Below are 6,078 nucleotides of genomic sequence, written 5' to 3' on the forward strand. Positions count from 1 at the left end.
GCTCAAGTAGGCACAGACCTGGGATATCTAGAAGATTCTGCTTTTGGTCTGGAAGCCCAGATAGATTCCTTAGCCAAGACTTATCTTCAGAATTGCAGAGGATTGGTCCTCTTCTTTACGAGACAAGGAGGTTTCTGTATGTCACCAGGAGAAACTTAACTTGTTTCTATGTTCACCAGTCAGGAGTTAATTAGAGAAAGCTTAGCCATGATCAGAAGTATAACAAGAAAGAAAGAAAAAGGAAGGAAGGAAGGAAGGAAGGAAGGAAGGAAGGAAGGAAGGAAGGAAGACCAGGAATCTAACAACTACTAACAAATCTTATTCTGCTGGTCACCCTGGTTAACTACTCCACTTACGACCCTGCTTCCTCAACTGCCTTCTTAGCTATGTCAAGCAGAAAATAAATTCTGGTAAACTACTAGGGCTACGAAGATGAAATAAGCCACTGCCCTTAAATGAGTCCATGTTTGATGCATGTCCATAGAACTGATGGAGAATGTAACAGACCTCCAGTACTTAATAGGTTCCAGACCTTAGCACAACAAGACACCATGATGAAAGTAAAATTCAGGTCTTGAAACTCAGCACATACGCAGCTATACCTACCGAAATGAGAACAAAGGACTAATTCATCAAAGCCCACAGTTCTGGGAAAATCCCTAAATGCACTAAACTTGCTTTTTGGCTTCTGTAGTTCTGCTTCTAGCTAATTGCTCTTGTTAACTGAATGTGTCTACGTAGAATGTTTTTTCTTTCCTTTTCCTCCTCCCCCTTCCTCTCCCTCTCTCTATGTATAAAAACTCACAGAGAAAGGCTCAGGACTTTACTGGAATCCTGGCCAGCTAACAGACTTTCTATTGACTTGAACTGTGGTCTTCTCTGGTGGATACCTCTGAACAGCAGAACCAAGCTTGTGAGTTCCTGAGGAACCATGTTGAAGAGGGGAGACAGAAGATAGGGATGTTCTGATGATCTTGGAGAGCAGCATTGGGAAGATGACCAGCATTGCCAATCCCAAGCATAAAACAGCAACTGTGTCAACCCCAAAAGGTGCATCCCCTGATGGCAGGGAGGATGAAGTCACAATCACACCACCCTGCAAAGACTAGACAGAGAGATGCATCCGAACTTGCTGTAGTTGTTCAACTTCTGGATGAGAATACTTCTCCTTGATCTGCCTAATTAGACTAGGAAAACTTGCAATGAAAGCAGTTTCACACTAGGCTGGGAAGTTCTGTAGGCTTCAGAGTCAGTGACGCAAAACGTGGCTGGGAACAAACATCACAAGCAGCTGGGACAGGTGGCACAGGGCTCACGATTCCAAAGAGAGAGGCGTCCAGCTTCCGTGTTTTAAAAGCTACATGCACCATTCAAAGGGACCATCTGGAAGCATTGAATCCCGACAGTATACCTCAGATGTAGACACCCCAAGTTTCTAAGTGTCAGAGGGACCATCTGGAAGCATTGAGTCCCGACAGTATACCTCAGATGTAGACACCCCAAGTTTCTAAGTGTCAGTGACTTATACCAAAGTAATTGCAAGATAGAAAACCTGAAAAGGAAGTTGAACTGTGAACCTAGCTTCTAGCAGTAGGGCCACTATGGGTTGGACACGAAGTGACCTTGTCTGCTAGAAGTACATTGAGATGCTGGAGAACCTTTGGGCATTGGGTGCAGGCAGCTGACCAAGAGTTGCAGTAGTGGAATTTATGGGCCCTGACCAAGCTGCCCCACTTGTCTGCTTCACAAGTGGTGTCATGACCTACTGCCATACCCTCCGTTAAGTTGTTTCAGTCAGGTGTATCGTGTCACAGTGACAAGAAGCTAATACAAGAGAGCTGGGTCCAGGCACACAGAGCAAACATGGAAAAGGATGCCTTCATCTTAGTAATGTGTACTTGTATAATGCCGGTTTAAAAAAAAAATAAGTGTGGGGCTATGGACACAGACAAGGAATGGTCTGCCTAGCATGTACAACATCTAGGTTCAAACCCAGAGCTACCTAAAAGAAGGGGGAGGGGTTGGTCATCAAGGATGAAAGGAGGAGGGATTAGTCGGCAAGAATGATTAATGGAAAATAATGTCTGAAAATCATACCAAGATTTTAAAACAATTTATGTGTATCTCAAAGGTGTAGAGATGGAAGGAGAAATTTGTCTACACTCCTTCTGTCCCTTGCTCACCAGGAATTCTAACTTGTCCACAGGAGCCAAAGAATCCTGGCCCTGTAGTATTAACTAACTCTCACAGGGGAGGCTATAGAAGACAGCTAGGGACCCCTGTGGCCAGATATGCACATCTTGCAGCACTGGTCTCATTCTGATTCTCTTTAGGCTTGTCCTCTCTCATGTCTGCGCTGCAGACCCCTAGAGAACATGGCTCCCTTCTGGTGGAACCTCTGCATTTAAGTGCCACAACCCCCTGTACACACACACACACACACACACACACACACACCATGGAGCTGGGCAATGGGAAATCAGGCCAGGCAAGCACAGAGACAAGAGGCTGCCCACAGCTGTGTCTAGTGTGGCTAGAAAAAACAGAAAGGTTTACAAACATTTCTCAAGGCACACTTTCTGGAGGACACTTACCCTGACATTGTTAGTCATCACCAAGTACTGCCTCATCTCCCCAAAGAACGCTGATCACACAGCGCTTCTTGGCCATGGTTCTGTTCCCTGTGTTGCCAAAGATCAATAAAGGTCCAACACATGCTAAAACGAATTAGGCAAGTAAATATCCCACAAGTTTATCACTTTTCAAACACAAACCTTATGCTCATGCCTATTTCCCAAGAGACTAGAACAGTGCCTGAGACCTAGGAAACACATCAATGCAAGAGTGAAGAGACTTATGTGCAAGGAGTCTTCAAATGGTCTTTGGAAGAAAGCTTTTGGTGTAGCTCACTGAAAAGGGTGGGAAGAAAGATAAAGGAAAGCGAGAGCTTCTAGTTGGTAAGAAAGAGTTTCCTTCAATCATCCTGATGAGCTTTGGGATAGCAGAAAACCTGCCTAATGACAAGGCATCTGCCACAGCAGCACTGTACAGCCTAACGGAACCCAAGTTCCCATCAAGCAAGATGAAGATGATGCAGACCCCAAGAGTTTTGGGCAAGTACAAAGATACCCCAGCACTGACCCTGCCTAGATCCCCAAGGAGTCTCATATTATTTCTTCCTGGCTGTATATCCCCTCCATCCTCCTGGTGTCCTTGATTCCAAACACACAAGATGGTATGCAGCTTCCTCTAAAGAGAGCAGTGGGGCAGAAAGAATGAATAGCAGGGTCTACAGAGGAATGGTCCTTACACACACTTCTGCTCCATCAAGTCCAAATGATCAGGTTTATTTTCTTAGATTCTAAGAGTAGTGTACCACAATAAAGAACACATCTCCAAATGGGCTTCCAAATCAACCGTAGATGGCAAAAATGTACTTCACTTTTTAAAGGAAATGACAGATACTGAATAAATATTACTCAATTTTGACTTAAACAGAGATGTCTAAAAATTAAAATCTACAAGGAAGAAATTACAATTAGCTACAGTGGCTTTCCTGGAAAGCTGTAAAACTTTTGCTTATGCTAGCAGGCAGGTAAAGAAGCACTCCAATATTTGCCTTCAATTTGGTAAAATCAAGAACTTCAATGGCTAAACCAGACCAAATAAAAACAGGGGGGCAGGCCCGGGCCACCCACAAGTGGCAGACAGGTCACACCGTCTGGATGCTCAGTAACCGCCCATCCCCCCAAATGGGTAACTATTCTAAGGATCTTCAATATTTTGGTATACTCTATAAAGATTCCACAAAAATAGGGTTTTTAAAATTGCATGAAAATCTGTTCTGTGATCGGGATTTTTGACTTTTAAAGAGGCTATGGAGAAACCCAAGGAGAAAACAGCAACCCTCCCCAACCTACCACTCCAACTTCTAAGAGAAAGTTGAGAGATCATTTGGCACAAATGAAAATGGCTTAGAAGGCAGAGAAACATCTAAGTTTCCTGCTTAAGGCTGCTATCGAAGATCCAGTCAGAAATTTGTATTTTTAATCTACCAATTTTCTGCATGCCATGTTTTAAGAAGTGTTTCAGTAAGTATTGATGGTAATCTTTGCTTCAATTTGGGAATATTAAAAATGTTTGGTTCAAAATTTTAATGGCAAGTGATACCTTCCATAAAGCATAATGGTTATGTTCCCATGGTGATGGTTGTGCAGGTCTGCCGAAGGATGCCCAGTGATGAGACACAGAGTTCAAGACACTTATTTGGCAATTTCATTCTTGCTTTTAAGTCCCAATGAAAGGAGGAAGCGACTGCCTCACTAACTATAGCTCAGGGCCTAAGAATTAGATGTTGGGTCTCTTAAGAAAAAAAAAATTCTAAGGAAAACAGTAGAACAAACTTCCTCTAGTGTGCAACCCGGGAAGAATTTCGAATAGTGCTGGGGAGCCAGGGAAAAACTCTAAAGTGCTGCATACCAGGTCAAAGGTCTTGGAGTCTCCTCTAAATGTTGTGCCTGCAAGAGCCACCAGTCAAGGGCCTACCCCACTCTTGAAGAAGACAAGGAATATACATCTCCAGAAATTCACTGACACACTTAGCACAATGGCTGGCCTTTAAGTAGACACAGTATGGAAACTGGCATTACTGTACTCAATATTTTCTAGAAAATGCCACTACACTGGGAAGATAAAGATGACTGCACCTCTCAAAGGTATCATGGACATATTTATGTCTTTTCCTTTAGTGTATTTTGGTTCAGTTCTTTGGGACTTATCAATGAAAGTAATCTAGCTAAAGAAGACAATGGTATGCAAAAAATCAGCCTTAAACTTGATGCTATAGGTTTAAGTGGAAATGTTAAAAATTGATTAATCGATGGGCGTTGGTGGCACACACCTTTAATCCCAGCACTTGGGAGACAGAGGCAAGTGGATCTCTGTGAGTTCAAGTCCACCCTGGTCTCTAGAGAGAGAGTTCCAGGACAGCCTCCAAAGCAATACAGAGAAACCCTGTCTTGAAAAAAAAGAAAGAAAAATTGATTAATCAGGGCCAGAAAGACGGGTTAGTGAGTAAAAGCACTTGCCACACAAACCTGACAGCCCACGTCCAATCCCTGGAAGCCATGGTAGAAGGAGAACGCTGCTTTATGCAAACTATCCCCATACATGAGCAGGGGCACACGCGCGCGCATGCGCACACACGCACACGCGCGCACACACACACACACCACAATCCACAGCATGGTATAAATCATTCCCAAAAAGTCTGTGTTGTCATGAGTCTTTGCAACATCTGAGTTCTCAGTTGAATTTTAACATATTGGTAACCTGAGAGATTTACAGAAACTTCTTGGCCAAGCATTGGTTCAGGCTAGTACAATGTCAGATTTGTTTTAAAAACAAAAATGCTTGCTAAGAAGCCATGCTACAGTAGCTGTCGGAACTCCCCCTTAACTGTTCTCAGAAACTCTAATAAGGGACCTGAAAGTTAAACAAGTCCTTTAGGCAGAACTCAGTCAACATGCTAATATTGACCTACACTTCCAGGAAATGGTGTCTCCCAGGATTCTGACTTCAAAGACCAATGAGAATTGTATAACTGTCTTTAAGAGAACTCAACAGCATAAGCTTTTAATTTCATGAACCTGACATACAGTAGAGAGTGGTATAAAATTTGCTTTTTTTTTTTTTTTTTTGAGAGCGGTTGGCCTAGAATTCACTATAATCCGGACTGTCCTTGAAAAAGAGGAATCCTACTGCCTCAGCCTATTAAGTGCTGGGACTGACACCCAAATTAAAATCTTTTATCTTTTACTGTCCTTGCTTCTTTGTTTGTCCTTGTTTCTTTTCCTGTATTCTGCTGCCAGCAGGAGCCCCTTCTGTCAGTCATGCAGGAGCTCTAGTACCCATGAGCCCCTGTGACTGGGTTCACACAGATGGTCTTTCCCTTCCCTGTGAACTTCTTTCAGAGTACAAAGCTACTTTGCTTGGATAAACTTGAGATACATCTCCAGTACCCTAAGCACTTGGTGACTATAGTCAAGTGCTTAGGGACTCTGGACAAAACACATGGCC

The 6,078-nt window shown here is 43.2% G+C and overlaps 1 protein-coding gene across 1 annotated transcript in view; it reads right to left on the minus strand.

The window, feature by feature from the left end:
- Xkr6 (XK related 6) overlaps nucleotides 1-6,078 on the minus strand; it is a 247,263-nt gene that overhangs the window by 182,087 nt on the left and 59,098 nt on the right. The gene's annotated exons all lie outside the window — the stretch shown is intronic.

Source organism: Mesocricetus auratus, unplaced genomic scaffold, assembly GCF_017639785.1.
Source record: "Mesocricetus auratus isolate SY011 unplaced genomic scaffold, BCM_Maur_2.0 Super-Scaffold_100707, whole genome shotgun sequence".
Lineage (NCBI taxonomy): Eukaryota > Metazoa > Chordata > Mammalia > Rodentia > Cricetidae > Mesocricetus > Mesocricetus auratus.